Source organism: Staurois parvus, unplaced genomic scaffold, assembly GCF_062004578.1.
Source record: "Staurois parvus isolate SC_StPar_1 unplaced genomic scaffold, SC_StPar_1.0 ptg000327l, whole genome shotgun sequence".
Lineage (NCBI taxonomy): Eukaryota > Metazoa > Chordata > Amphibia > Anura > Ranidae > Staurois > Staurois parvus.
The window spans coordinates 2,234,527-2,251,221 of record NW_028318123.1 but is presented as its reverse complement, the minus strand read 5'-3'; the positions used below and the strand labels follow the sequence as shown (position 1 = coordinate 2,251,221).

The 16,695-nt window shown below is 41.1% G+C and overlaps 1 long non-coding RNA gene and 1 pseudogene across 1 annotated transcript in view; one reads left to right on the top strand and one right to left on the bottom strand.

The window, feature by feature from the left end:
- The window catches only part of LOC149457293 (uncharacterized), a 216,285-nt gene that overhangs the window by 16,336 nt on the left and 183,254 nt on the right, over nucleotides 1-16,695 (bottom strand). The window lies entirely within an intron of this gene.
- LOC149457294 (U2 spliceosomal RNA) lies at nucleotides 12,256-12,370 on the top strand (annotated as a pseudogene).

Genomic DNA, 16,695 nt, shown 5'->3' with positions numbered 1-16,695 from the left:
CAATAACACAGGGGCTAAGGTGGAGTGCCCAGGTACGCGGACCGTAAGGATGACAGCAATGTGATTACCAAATGGTGGCAAGGTCCCGGCAGAAAAAACAGGTATATTAAAAAGAGAAAAACATACAAATAAAATCAGGGAATCCCGGACTCAGACGGCACTAGTGGTGCTAGTGAAACCTCATGGGTGTAGGGGTATGGCATCGCATGCCGTCAAAGCCTAGGCTCCCAGATGTAAACTATTATAAAACCCAGGAGGGGGGGTTGCAGAACAGACCTCATGTTGTGAGGGAACCAGGATTTAACATGTAGAGGGAGAGAGAATACTAACGGTGCTAACCGTAGTGACAATCAAAAGAGTATATCGCATGGTGTGTGCGATAAAAAATAAGGGGGGGGAAAAAAAGGGATAAACATGGGACAGAGTTCAGTCCATGGTGTCTTGTGAGGTTAGGCCCGGAGACGAAAAACGCCCTCTCTTGTGGAAGTTGGATTGGCCGTCAGTTGCACGCGTGGGGAAGGACTTCCGTGGCGAGCTGGATGTGGACCTCCGCTTGGCGCTCTCTGAAGGCGTCGCTGGGGGATGTAGCTGCAGGGTCCGCAGGGTGTCTATAAGGTCCTCAGGCGTCTTGCAGGTGTAATCTCGGGACTGGTGTCGGAATCGCACTGCAAAAGGGAAACTCCACCTATATTGTACTGCATGTTGTTGAAGTACTTGTAGGTGAGGTTTCATAGCCCTGCGTTTGGCGATGGTTATGGGGCATAGATCCTGGAATAGTTGGTAGGTATGACCTTGGAACTGTAGAGATTCTGCGTTGCGGGCAGCTTGTAGAAGTTGCTCCTTGGTACGGAAAAAGTGAAGCTTGGCTATAATGTCACGTGGCGGACCGTCGTTGCGTCGTGGTGCTAACGCCCTGTGGACTCTGTCTAATTCCAATCTATCGATTGGGATAGCTGGGGCAAGCTCTTGGAACAGAGCTGTTATTGTCGATTCTACATCAACGATCGTTTCCGGAAGGCCCCGGACACGTAGATTTTAGCGCCGTGCTCGGTTTTCAAAGTCCTCTAGCCGTGTCAATAAAGTTGTGTTTTCGTCACGCAGGAGATCAAGGTCATCTGTATGTGTCTGAAGTGAGACGTCAAGACCATCCACCCTCTGTTCTAGGTCCGCAGTGCGCTGTCCCAGTTCACGGATTTCCCTAGATAGTGTGGCAGTGATGCGGTCTGAGGTTTGCTTCAAAGCCTTGTGTAGCATTTTTTCAAAGCGTGATAACAGGTCTAGGGGTATAAGGTCAGGCGTCAGGGCTTGTGTATGGACATCTGGTTCAGGGTCAGACTCACCCTCAGACGTGCAGGGATGGCTGGGCTGCGGATCCTGCAGGGCTGCATATGCTCCTGCTGCCTGCTTGCTTCCACGTGCTGGGGCGGTGGCCATCTTTGTGGAGGCCTTTGCCAGGGCCTCCTTAATAGTTTTGGTGGATGGGGGGACCTGGTGCCGGGGTGCCCCTTTGACCATAGTGCCGCTTATATTGGGGGGGGGGCTGTTATTCCAATCTCAGCCCCCCTGTTCTCTCTCTTCTCTCCCCTGGTTCTGTGTGAGAGGGTAGTGGTGGGCGGGCCTATGGACGGCTCGATGCAGGGACGGAGTCCTCTGTCGGATTCCTCCGACTCACTGCAGAGGAACCGTCGCTGCCGAGAGCGGATCGGACCCCGGAAGGATCACCATGGGGACCGGGTCCCCTCCTGGTATATTGCGGGCCGGGACCCGCTGCTTCAAGGCGCTGTCACCCGACGGGGAGACGGAGCCTCAGCGGGACATGTCTTTCCCGCCGGCCGCGCATGCGCACTCGCCCCTATAATACTTTCAGCACATAGTTCCTTTACAGCTTAAGTTTAGCTATTTTTTTTATCAGCACAAATACAGAAAGCACTGATTTATAATCATTTAGGGTATTGTAAGTAGCAAACTTTCAGACCACAGAATATTATATGTTAAATCTTAAGTTTAGTTATTTTTATCAGCACAATGGACAGTACATACTTTAAAGTGGTTCTAAAGGTTTAAGGTTTTTACCTTCCACCATTCTATGCATGAAGGTAAAAAAACCTTCTCTGTGCAGCATCCCCCCGCCCAGCCCTCCCTAATACTCACTTAAGCTCTCTCTTGATTCAGCGATGTGCACTGGAGTCTCAACTATCCCGGGACTCCCTCTCCTCATTGGCTGAGGCTGAAGCGGGAGTCATTGGCTCCCACTGCTGTCAATTGCAGACAGTGAGCCAATGAGAAGAGAGAGGGGGTGGGACTGAGCCACTGCTCCATGTGTGAATGGACACACCAAGCATCGGGTACCCCCATATCAAGCTGCTTGCTGTGGGGGCACCCAACAGGAGAGAGGCTGCTGTGTGCAAAACCACTGCACACAGCAGGTAAGCATAGACAAGTTTGTTATTTAAAAAAAAATAAGGCCTTTAGAACTACTGACTAACTAAGTGAGAAGTGTCTCTTGTGCTGGTGGCTGCTCTTTTTATTGAAATATGAAGTCCTCAGCCCCCCCCCCCCATAACCCCACAGCACTGGAACACATCAGTTTCTCTGAATGGAGCAGGGAGCCGGAAAGGGTGGGTAGTTTTGACAGGTGCTGTTGGCAGGCTCATTTGGCTCTTATTAACCCCTAGAGCATTGGTATGAGGGGAAAGGGGGACAGGGGACTACAGATTTTAACAAGCAGAGAAGTCACCAGAACAAAGGGCACTTCTCATTCAGAGTATGTTTGGACCCTTGTGCTGATGTAAAAATAATAACTAAACTTAAGCTGTAACATATAATTATCTGTAATAGGAACATTTGCTACTTAGAATGCCCTAAATGTTTAATACTTATTATAAATCAGTAGAATCTGAATTTAATTGTTGTTAAAAAAAGAGGACTCATTCTTGACCTTAAAAATTAAATTCTAAAATCATAATGTGCAAAGTGAATGTTCACCAGCTTTACACATTAGATCAAGAGCTTCCTTATTTGGTGTATATCAACTTCAGAATGGCTGTGTAAGGCTTTGTGCACTAAGGATCTCCTCACTTCTAATTTTTATAAATATAACTAACACTTGTGCTCTGTTTACACACCTCTTACCATTTGGCATTCAATGGTTCTGCTCTTTTGTGTACCCTGACAACTTACTATTGACCTTCATCATACACTGTCTGGGCTGACAATGACTTGAACCCTTGACCACAAGCCAGATCTGCCTACTTTGACTGTGTCCTCAACAACAAACCTATTCCATCTGTCTAAACTTCACTTGCAGCTTCAGCTACAAACCTTATGTTCTAGTTGTAAGCTTGACCTGTTTCCAACTTCATATGCATACTTTGCTTTGCTCAGTAAACACATATATAGTTGTTTATGTTGTTACTGCTCTCGCCATGACAGATGTCCACCAGATACTGTATAAGGCATTGAGTAGCTGACATTGACTTTTAGACGTAAAGTTTTATAAACCTTCTAAATGGCTGACAGTTTGTACTACTACATGCAGAATGGGCATTGCATTTTTTTCATATTTAACCACGTGCCTACCGGGCACTTTTATCCCCTTCCTGCCCAGGCCAGTTTTCACCTTTCAGTGCTGTGGCACTTTGAATGACAATTGCACGGTTATGCAACACTGTACCCATATGATCGTGCATTACCGTGGAGACCCACGTATTTATTAAATTAAATAAAATATACTCACAAACCAATGAGAATAAAAAACAGAAAAATGATCCGCAACAGCAGCGGATGCAATACTGTGCCCTTGGTGTGGATAAGCTGACGCGTTTCGGGAAACGGAATCCCTTCCACAGAGCTTGTTTTGTGAGTATGTTTTATTTCATTTAATAAATACGTGGGTCTCCACGGTAATGCACGATGAGAATGCTCCCTTGTCTGTTTTTGTTTACCAGCATTCAGATTTCCCAGTCTTTGAAGGGCAGCACTTCCTCGTTTTTGGCATTCTCAATTCCCTGGTCTGCATGAAGATTTGAGCACTGGTTTCATTTGTTTGTCTATTGGACTGTACCCATATGATATCAATTTTTTTCACACAAATAGAGATTTCTTTTGGTGGTATTTAACCACCACTGGGTTTTTTATTTTTTGCGCTATAAATGAAAAAAGACTGAAAATTTTGAACAAAAATGTGTTTTTCTTCATTTCTGTTATACAATTTTGCAAATAAATAATCTTTGTCAATATGGATTCTGCTACATTTCTTTGGTAAAAATAACCCAAATCAGTTACACAAAGAAAAAGGAGAGAAAATAACTCCCTCCAGGTTTAGGACTTGGTGTATAGGTGTAAGGTCATTCAACACTACACAAATTTCAAGATAAAACCACTAAATATTTTATTACATATATACAATTTAAATACAATATTAAATTGCTTAAAAACAATATGAAAAAAAGTTTCAATAAGTCTCATAGATGATAGTTCCAAACATAATTATTCTGTGTGATGAATCCCGACATGTTTCACCCATTGGGCTTCCTCATGGGATATAATTATATCACACTATAAAGTAACTAAAAAGAGATAATCAATACCTTATAAACAACAAATAATACAACATATATTGTACAGACCATTGTATAGGATAAGTGATCTAAATTCATATTTTGCTATAGCAACAATATCAAACCAATCAAAATATCAATATCACTGGGAGGTCATTGAGCATCTTACCGATATCTGGTCAGAAGAAAACTTGTCAGAATCAGAGAAAGGTGGTACAAAAATATCGCTAGATAATTCAACAGGTCCCCCCATGGGTAAAGGCAGAGGGCAGTATTTGGTGTGCTGCAGGAGGGGCACACAAGGCAAAAACCTATGTTAAAAAAAGCATCTGATGTATGTAAATGAATAAATTCTCTGGGAAGGTTCCCATTGAGCTCCACATCCTAAAGAAATAAGGCACCCAGCCACAAGAGTAGTTAAGGAGTCAATACCTGGTTATTATCCTATATTGGATTACTGGTTTCCAAAAGAACACAGTCTGTACATCATGAAAATAGGAATCAGCAAAGAAAAGGCTGAAAAATCACAAAAAACAACTCCGTAAATGAATATATAAATACATAGATATCCCTGATGTACTGTTTATTTACCAATAGTTTTTACAAATGCATGGCTCTTCATAAAGTCACCAATGTAAACTTTTTTTTAAGAAACCCAGCAATAGATTGGCAACAAATTGCACCAACACAGAGTATCCCACTAAGTTCTGCCTTATATGTGTGTGTACTTCTCCCGCCCCACCCAACACAGAAATGTCATGGCGGGACGCGGACGCAAAAATTGGCGCCATTCCGCCCATCTCCCTCCTCCCAGTCTGTGGATGCCAATCCGCTCTGTTGAGCTTAGTGATGTCATGACGTGAAGCGCATCATGATGCAACAATGTACCACTGTGCATGTTCAGTGCACAACTAAGTCCTCCTCTCAGTAACAACAAACAGGTGGTTTGCAGATATCTCCGGCGGCAACCAAACTCCTCAAACCAAGATGTCTTGATTTAAATTCTGTATATGAAATAAAATATTTAGTGGTTTTATCTTGAAATTTGTGTAGTGTTGAATAACCTTATACCTACGGTATAAAGTCCTAAACCTGAGGGAATGATTCTCTCTCCTTTTTCTTTGTATATGTATAAATATGGACATGGTGCTGCAGTTCCCCCTTTGACTTTAATATTTTTGGAACCCAAATCAGTGTTTATTATTTAGTGTGTAAGAAAGTTAAAGACTCCACAAACTATGGTACATATCTAAAACATTGATAAATCCTGATGTACTGACGGCCTATCTCATTTCTTGAGGCCCAGAAATGCCATGATAGTACAAATACCCCCCAAATGACTGCTTTTTGGAAAGTAGACAGTCAGTTGTCATTTTTTTGACATAATTTTGTGGAAAATGAAAACAAATGAAAAAAAAATTCACATACTGTCACCAATGCAATACAGCATGATTATATAACTGGTGCAGCGATGATCAGGGACACTGGCTGGTGACAGTATGTAAAAAAGAAAAAAACATTTTTTTACATTTTAGGGTTTTTGTATGATTTTTTTTTCTACTCCTGTGACCAGACCAATACAATATTACCATAGTAACATTGTACTACTCTGGGAAAGTGGTCAGGATTTTTTCTTTTTACACATTATGATTGCTTATACAAATGAATTTCATTGATATAAGCAAGCATTATTACTGAATGAAACTGATTTAATCAGTAGTTTTTGTTGTGATCAGCTGTGATTGGCTACAGCTGGTCACATGCTACAGCTGGGCTGTGATTGGCCCAGTCAGTACATGTGACCACTGTGACTAATCACAGCTAGCAGTACAGTGGTAAGCATTGTTCACAATGTCATGTGATCTGCTGGGATTGGTAACAGTGATCACATGACACTGGCAGCGGGTCAGTGTAGTGATCTGTCATGGGCCATGTCTGGTAGACACAGCCGGTGATAGATCATGCTGGAGCACAGACTGTGGGGCTCAATCCTGGGGGGATAATAGGTATCTCACTCAGTCATCATCTTACAATAGGCTGGGTGGAAAGGAGTTAATGAACAACACAACTATCAAAATAAAATAATAAAACGTGTATTCCACTGATTTACTGCATTCTCAAAGTGTTAGTGGCCATTTGGGACCTTTGAGAATACTTACTGCATCCAGAAATGAAATATTAGAGCTTTCCAAATAGCTGCCACTATATAGGTGATGTCTTAAAAAAGTATGCTAAAACAAAATTATTAACATAAAAGCTACATTTATAAGCCATATATTTTTATATTTATTTTTAGAAATAATTTAATAAAAATACATTCTGTAATTAAGATATTTTTTTCTGAATGGACTGTCTGCAAAGAGCATTGTTTGTATAATATTTTATTTCTGATGTTGGTATATTATTATCTGATTTCTAAATGCACTTTCGGTTTATACATGAGGTTGATAATAAAGATGGAACACTTTCAGAGCTGCTGCTTATGCTGACAAAAGATGGGCAGGACATGCAGGTAGTTTTTAAAACATCAAACTAAGGAAATAGTTAAAGTGTATCTAAACCCAATAACAACAATGAAAATATTGCAGCTTTCCTTAGATAATGTGCCTGTATGGATTTTTTTATTCTTTACATTTTCACCTGTTAATCCTGTGAATCACACACTTTGGGATTGATTTACTAAAACTGGAGAGTGCAAAATATGATGAAGCTCTGCATAGAAACCATTTAGCTTCCAGTTTTTTTTTGTGAACATGCTAAAGTTAGAAGCTGATTGGCTACCATTAACAACTGCACCAGATTTTTCAGTCTCCAGTTTTAGTAAGTTAACCCCTTTATGTACTTGAATTTTGGAATGGAACCACTTGCTCACTCCATTGTATCTATGGAATGAAAAATGGTTGTCACCCAGGCTGGACTTCATCATCTCCATTACACTTTTGTTCTTGGGTTTACTTGTCCTTTAATAGCACTTATCCAAAGTTCTTATGATACAAAATATCAGTGTGTCACATGCATTAATGCCATATATTTCATGTAGTTGCTGGTTTGGTGGCACATTTTTTCTGTATTTTGTTTATCTCAGGACTTAAAGGATAAATATTTTTAATATAATTGTATACAGTATAATCAAGTAAATATCAATTAAATATGAATTGCATCGCTTTAATGCAGTCTTCTATTCAGTCAGCAGATGGAGCCCTCATCTCTTTTTCAGATATTTAGCTATTTCATCTTTCAGCTGTGCTGAAAGGTGGTGGTTGTTTACAGGACACAAATGGGTCACCAGAGCAGTTACTCATCCTTTTTTAAATAGATCATTGTGAGGCTCAACCCCATGCCTAGGTCATGAACTATGGCTCATAAGTGTCTCTTCTGCTTTCAGCAGCCACTGTTTCCTTGAAGTGGAACTAAACCCACAACAGTAAAATCAGTCTGTATATGCAGTAAAGCATGCTTGTTATACTCACTGTGGAACCTAAGGTGTTACTCCTCTGCATTGTGTAATAAGGCTGTTTGATCCTTTCTTCTCTGTTCCTCCCCTTTTACAAGAGACCACCACTTATCTACAGTCTGAACCATAGGCATGCACATGCTCAGTTTGGTGTGTATTGCTAGAGAGGTTTTTTTTTTTCTTGGAAGAGTGCATGTGATCAGTACAGGGCCAATCGACACAGAGGTCAGGAGATTTGTTTCCTCCTAGAGCATAAAGAAAACTCCTCCTACAAGCTTTACATAGTGCTGGGCTGGACACTGATAGAAATCACAAGACTGCTCTAACTGCTGATGGGAAAAGGTATGTAGCAGTTTATATTTACTAAAATAATTGCATTTCCATGTTCTGTGTACTGTGGGATACCAGATATAGTGAATGCAGGGTGCTGGGTTTAGTAACACTTTAAGTAAAAAAGCAATATCTGGCAAACAGGCAGAATTTTAATGCATAAGAGGCATACTATGTCTCTCCTGCATTAAAGTTCCATTACCTGCCTGTATGCACACACAGCTCAGTGTGTAAAATGTGGCAATGCCAGGATGAATGAACTCCAGCACATGCACAGGAGTGGCATTATCATGGCCAGAACCAATGAAAATGGCCAGTGGTCTGTATCAGGAAGCCGATCCGGCCAACTATGACAGTGGCTGGCAGGGAGCTCCGGGAGACTGCTGTGCTGGAATGAAGGTGTGTATACTTCCACTTTAAGGCAAGCAGATCAACAGGTACTTGGTTGTCCCCTGGTCCTAGAACACAATGCAATAGTTTTTTGTCTAATAAATAATAAATACATTTAGGCTGGTCAGATGTGAAACGGTAGCTGGCAACAAAATCCAAGGGCAGTCCAAGGTCAGGGCAGGCAGGAACCAAGCATAATCCAGTAAATGGTTCCAAGGTCAGGGCAGGTAGTGATCTAGTGTAATCCAGGAAACAGTTCCAAGGTCCGGGCAAGTAGTGTGCAAAAGTAATCCAGTAAATAATCCATGGTCAAATCAGGCGGCAATCAAAAAGAGTAGTCAAGGTACAAGGCAGGGGTCTTCATTAAGGAATCCAGTAACAGGTAACACAGCAGGCAAGACACAACAGGTAGTGAGCTAGGTAGCTGGGTTGTCTATGGTCAAATAGAGTGTCACAGCACCACAGCCAGTAAGGCTAGAGGGGCAGGAACAGGCAATGCAAAAGCAATGAATTAATTTTTATATACCTGCACTACGTAATCTGTGAAAAAAATAATAAATGTATAAACAAATAATAAAAAAATAATACATGTGATGAAAGCATGCAATATAAATAGCAATCAATCCCCAGAGCGGCTGCTGTTATAAAGGATGAATACCTTTCAAATAATAATACACATATTAACAGCGCTACCCTCTGCTAAATGTGTCACACTAAATAACATGAAATAAAAAGTCCATGTGCACAACAGTCCAATCTTATCCAAATAAATTAGGTGAATAATTAGTGCAATCTTCAGTGCAATCATAAAGACTGCACTAATTCTTCACCTAATTTATTTGGATACGATTAGACTGTTGTACACATGGACTTATTAGAATATGTTATCTTGTGTGACAAATTTAGCACAGGGCAATGCAAAAGCATTGCCTAACAACTGGGATGTTGGGCGGTGCAGTACCACTGGTCAATGGGAGGAAGGGAACTACCTCCAATGAATAGATGGAGAGGGGGCAGCATCTCTAGAAACACAGGCCAGGCCCAGTTGGTGGGGAACTTAGTAGATGTATACACCTGATTTACACTCAAAGCCCAATTTACACAACTAAGATTGCATATATTTAATTAAAAAAGGTTTAGAAATAACATGTTATAAAAATGATTGAAAAAACAACCACAATTAGCATGAAATTAAAACTATTATTATTATTTCAGTTTAAAACAGGACAACATTGTCCATACCTATCAATCCTAACTCTATCAGAAAAAAACAGAAATAGCACTGAATGTCCAGACCCAAGCACTCTTGGGTGACAGTAAACACATTACTCATTCATAAGAATTCCTAGTCAAATGTCATAGAAATCAATGCTACTGAGCTATATGCTAATAAAATCTCCACTCACACTTTGTAAACTCATTCTGAGCAGTGCGGATATTTCACAGATATTTCACAGATATTCCAGTTTCACTCTTCATTATAGCCTGTAGCAAATGCTTGGTGCTACTCAAATGAGCATATCATCAGCATATACCATTATTTTTTACATCGAAACTAGCCTGACAAAAGCCAGCAAAGCATTATTGCCCTTGTTTCATGGCAGCCAGATGCTCAATGGCCAATACAAACAAGAGGAGTGACAGGCAAGATATCTCTTTGGAACCTGTACGAAATGTAAAGCTTTGAAAAAGTGAGCCCCCCTCCTGGCTTGTGAATGACAGTAGAACAGCAGCACCTGGTATTAAAAGATTTCCCAAACTCAAAGCGTTGCAGCATCTCCGGGAGATAAAGCCACTCTACACTGTCAAAGGCTTTGATGTGTCCACCGGCAGCAAAATCTGCCTACCCAGATTGTCCAGGGGGAGTTGCATCTTTATATACAGCCTTTTGCTAAAATCTTAATATTCCATTAGTATTATAGTAGCCTCTGTCAGCGATCATGGAAGAATGACCCTAAGATACACCTGATTAAAGACCTCTATTGAAGGGTTTGCAGCAAAAAGAAGGCCTTTCCATTTTTTTAAACGTTTTTGTTTATATATATCCTATCATGTTCAGAGAAGTCTGCTGTTTTAATTGCGCAAAAATGTGGCAACTTTGAGTGTTAGTTCTCATTTTTCCCAACAAAAACTGCCTGTTAGGATGCTGGACAAAAGAATGAGACAGCTGCACAATTTAAAAATGTACTTAGCTTTATGAAAAATATATTTTTGTATGATAACAGTCCTAAATTATTTTAAACAGTTTTTTATTCTGCCAAAAATTAAAAAGCAAAAAGGAAAACTGGAGCTGTCTCCTTATTGCTGCAAGCCCTTCAACTGCAGAACTGAAGAATCAGCATATCTTTTAAATATGTCAATAGTCCATCATTATAAAAGTATACCAGTACTATATCAATACTAAATATCCGTGCTATAACTCTTTGAAACAATATATAAACCCAAATATACCAAGTTAAAAAACCTAAACCCAAAACAATCAATCATGAAATTACAATGACTAAAGTGTGATAATATTTAAAAAAAAAATCAGTGGTTAAATGTCCTTAAAAAGAAGAAACAGTTCCACTTCACAAAATTCCATATGAACTTTTTATTTGTTTAAAGAGGACAGTACTCTGTCTCTTTAAATAAATAAAAAGCTTATCAGATTACCATGACTCCTTATATAGTTTCATGTTTTTTTCAGAATTTTTCCTCTCCACCAAGGCTTTCCACGCGCAATGTAAGCAGGACCAAGCACAACCTCCAGCTCCTCTCTTCTACTCTTCTGGCTGTGACCCAAATCCACCCCTTATGCTCTTCTGCTCAGGACGGACATTAATGCACAGGCCATTAACTCTTCCCAATTCCAGGAGGAGAATTTAATCCCATTAATCTCTTTAACCGCTTTCCCACCTCCCTATAGCAGAAATACTGCTGCAGGGCAGCAGGGGTGCGAAAAATCACACATATATATGTGATTTTGCACCTCTGGGTAGGGGGCGCACGTGAGCCCTACCCGCGCCACCATTGGCAACCTCGGCTGTCAATCACCGGGTCCCGGTTGGTGATTCCCCGCTGGCACCCGGCAATCACCCTGTATTACCGATGGGGGAGAGACCTGTATGTAAACAATACAGATCTCTCCCCTGTCAGCTCCTGCACACTGCTTTGTAATACAAAGCAATACAAAGCAATGTGCTTACACAGTAAAGCACACAAACAGCACATACAGTAAAACACACACAGCATACAGTTAATCCTTTGCTCATCCCAGATGTTAACCCCTTCCTGTCCAGTGTCATTAGTACAGTGTCAATGCTTTTTATTAGCACTGATCACTGTATTGGTGTCACTGGGGATGTCAATGACAGTTAGTCAGTTCCCCCCCGGCATGTCAAAATGCCCACCGCAGTCCAGCAGTCTCTCTATAAGTTGCTGATCACCACCATTACTAGTGTATGAAAAAAAAAAATTCCAGTATATATACCGCTGTTTGTAGATGCTATTTCTTTCACGTAAACCATTTAATTTACATGTATCGCTTCTCGGCCTTTTGGCTAAGATCAAGTGTAGTATCTGTTCTTATCAGTGTCCAGTGGGGGTGCTACCGACCATTCTAGTTTACGGGGATGGTTGTTGTACAGTACCCTCACTGGTATGATGGGGGTCCGGAAGGCTAGTACCGGAGGGACAGAAACCAGGGAGCGCCATGATTCGTTCTGGGGCCTTGGGAGTAATTCCTCTGGGGAGACCGGAAAGACCCAGTTCCTCCTGGTTTGAGCATGCTACCTTGGTCTGGCCTGGGGTCGGGGACGCAAAAAGTCCGCAAACTCAGTGCCCCCTGGGGAAGACGCTCTCAGGGGTGTCACTAGTAACACTTGGGTGTGGGACCCCACGGTGTGAAGATGACACATGGCCACTGTTTTTCACCTCTTTTTGCACAGCGCCCTAAGGACCAGGTCTTTTGGCTAAGTCCAGGGCAATTTTTGCTACAGGCCTCAGGGCCTGGTCTGTGCACTATTAGGCACGGTACCACTTTTTTATTTTATTCTATTTATTTAAACCACTCCCACGTTTTGTCACTTTTTGCTTTCTTATGTGTGTGTTTTTCACGGATGGAGGGTGTGGGTCCTCGGGCCTTACCTGAAGTCTAGGGGGAGGATGTGTGGCCATACGGTTCCTTCCTCCCCTGATCCCTAGGGGGTTTTCTCTTCGGGAGAACCCCCTTGCCTAGTACTGGATGTCCGGCTTCGGCTGGGCATAAGGAACGGTGGTCCACCAGGCCTTTTGGCCAGGAGGACCAAATGGGAACCTTGTCCCTGTCAGGAGCTTCGTGCCCCGGGGGATCGGGTGAACGGTCCAACCCTTTCGGGGGTAGGACAAACACACCCCTAAGTGCACGTTTTTCGTGTGTGTGTTTCTGCACTTGCACTTTTTTGCGGACACTTACGGGTTTTTACGTTATAGTTCCACGTTTGCGGACTTAAAAAAAAAAAAAAAAAAAAAAAAAAAAAAATTTAATTTACAAGTATTGGAATTTCTGGCAGTAAAGACATGTAGCAGAATACATTTTGGCCCAAAATTTATGACGAAATTAGATTTTTTTAATTTTTGTACTGGATATGTTTTATAGCAAAAAGTCAAAAATATTGTTTTTTTCTCAAAATTGGTGGTCTTTTTTTTTTATAGCGCAAAAAATAAAAAATGCAGAGGCGATTAAATACCACCGAAAGAAAGCTCTATTTGTGGGAAACAAAGAACATAAATTTTATTTGAGTGCAGCATTGCATGACTGCACAATTGTCAATCAAAGTAACGCAGCGCCGTATCGCAAAAAATGGCCTAGTCAGGAAGGGGGGTAAATCCTCTGGAGGGCAAGTGGTTAATAGGCAGTCCTCTCAAAAATGCCTTGTATGTGTCCCATACATTTTCTCTGTGGATTAATGAAAAAAATTCTGCATTTTGATTTTTAAGTGTGTTTTGATAACCAGTAGAGAACTTCCTGGGTAGTCACTAGTACACAGTTGGGGGCCAGACTTAGGGATACTAGTAGAGGGGAGTGGTCCAAGATCCCCCAGGGCACATAAGTGATTCAGCCAATACATGGGACCATGAAACGATTGCCCAGTCATATGTCTATTCTCCAAATAAAAAAATAAAACACACCAGGATTCCCAAAGCTCAGGGGCAGAAATTACCGAATAAAGATAGTGACCCAATTATGAATAATGCTGACTCACATATATATATGTGGTATCCTCGGGACCCTAATCATAAATGGGAAAATAAAGAAAAAAGACCAGAGGGTAAAGGACCCAGAGGCCAAAAAGGGGGTCCAAATGAGGACAAACTGCAGCCTTGAAAACCAAATAATAAACAAAAATAATTTAATTTGCAGTACAAAAAGTACAAATATCACAAAGACATATATGGCATGATAAGCTAAATATACAAAAAATTACCTCACCACCACCCAGGGGGAAAGGAAGTCAAAAGCAGAATGGCAAGATCAACCTGGACAACACTAGACATGCAAAAAGTCCCATAAAGATGTGATGAATAGTAGACCTGTGATGAATAGTATAGTCTCAAAATTTGAACAAGACAGTGAAGATGACAAGCAGGTGATGATATAGATAGCTCAAGAAGGTATGGTGAGTACCAAGGACAGGATTCATGTATAAATCACATAACCATATAAACATACACGAGAAGTGCTTAATAATCAATCTAGATAAACATGATCCTTGATGCAACCATCAAAAATAATTGATATAATCCCTAGTATCAGGGTAAAGAGCTGAAGGTCATTCCTCAGGTATCAGGTAAAGTATGAAAGTATTACAGATCTCTCATCAAAAATATGCGGTTAGGCTTGTGGTGCAAAATTATGTAGAATACATCTCCTCAATATTGCAAGAGTGGTTTGATGATGGAAGGGAAATGGCAATATATGACATAAAATGCCCAGTTTCCCAAAGGTCATTTAGACAGTCAATGATTATAATGTAGACATGTACTGTATCATACAGATGGCATAATAGCTTGGTGGAGCCCATAATATGCATAATATATAGATGCCTTGGATACTTGAAGCACGAGGGGTTGTCAGGTGAAGACCCAGTACAGTAAAAGTCCACAAAAAATGCAGATATGGTAAAGTGGAAAGCTTGTATCAAACCTGTAACAGCTAATAGTCATCAACCGACCTGTAGCCCATGCGGGGATAGTTGCTGAGGTCAGTGGAGTTGAATCATGTGTGTTAACAGGTGTAGATTCTCCCAATATAGGGAAAGCTATCAGCCACTGTTGGGTCAGATTCCTGTTGCCAGCCCCAAAAGTGCCGTGATAATAGGCTTGTAATGCAGAGTTATGTAGAAGACATCTCTATAATATATCAAGAGTGGTTAGATGATGGCAAGAAAAATGGCAATATATGGCATAATATGCCCAATATCCCAGGGATCTTCTGGCCAGTCAATGATTGTCATGTAAACATGTATCATGCAGATGGCATAATTGTTTGGTAGTATGCATTATATATAAATGCCTTGAATAATGGAGCACAAGATATTATCAGATAGAGACCCAGTTCAATAAAAGTCCTCAAATAATACAGGTATAATAAAGTGGAAAGCTTGTGGCAAACCTGTAGCAGCTGATAATCATCCTCAGACCTATAGCCCATGTAGAGATAGTTGCTGAGGTCAGTGAAGTTGAATCCTGTGTGTTAGCAAGTGAGGATCCTCCCAATGTAGGGAAAGCTTATCAGCCACTGCTGGGTCAAACTCCTGTTGATAGTCCAAAACGTGCCATGATGATAGGCAAGGATTGATATATGACATACCGCATAAAGCGGTGCAATATAGTGGCTAAGGATGGCAGCCGTACATGCCATAAGGAAAGCTGTGGCTCCACAGAGAAAATGTATGGATGTCAGGTCCTGTAGTCTGACTGAGCTGCTCCGCAGGACTGCGCATGTGCCAGTGTGTCCAGGAGGTGACGACGTGTTTCGCCCACTACGTCACATGGGCTTCTTCAGATGTAGTGGGCAAAACGTGTCAACGTCACCTCCTGGACACGCTGGCACATGCACAGCCCTGCGGAGTGGCTCAGTCAGACTGGGAAATTGGGCATATTATGTCATATATTGCCATTTCCCTTCCATATGTCTATTCTCCTCAGGACCATGAGAGTTTTTGAGAAGCAGGAAAATTATAATTTTATATTATACAATCTTCTCCATAAATGTCTGGAGTTTTGGCAGCCATTGAACCACCTGCCCAAATCTTTTTAAGGGAGATCCTGAATGCACTGGTGCCACGCATGAAAGACTATGAGTATCTAACTCATGACTTACAGTAAGTAAAGTCACTTAAAACCAGGAGGGGCACAATTGATTTACCCATCCGATACTCCAGTAGAACTTCCCTGTAAAGGTGTGTGGTATATTGATTTTTGCCAAAACATACATAAGTGCCTTGGAGGCACACGATGAAGTGATCTCTGTGGGAAAGGCGCTATAGCATTGAATGTCAGGATCATTTACAGTTAATTACAGGAGTGTGGTTCAAGATAAATCTTTACATTATCAATTGCACAGCTGGAGTAGTGCCCCTAAAAGCAGTAATTTAGAATTATAGTGGCTGACATTTACTCATCCACCGGCTAATGTAGCCCTATCAAGGCTATAAACAGACTGGTTATCTCCTCTGGTTACTTTTTTGCAATATTAATATAGGTTTAGTGGAAAGTTATTGTTTTTGACTAGTATGTAACCCTCTACACCCGGTGGCCAACTTTTCTCGCAAAGCTTTGCCTGTCTGCTCATGATGCTACAGCTGTTTTAGGTTTATTGTTTTATCTAATCCAGCACCCAAGAAGTGGCTTTCTGTGAAATATGTTAAGCTACAAATTGAAGAATTAATAAGAAACATTCAATATGTTGGAAGTCTTAGGACTTGAGATGGAAACAAT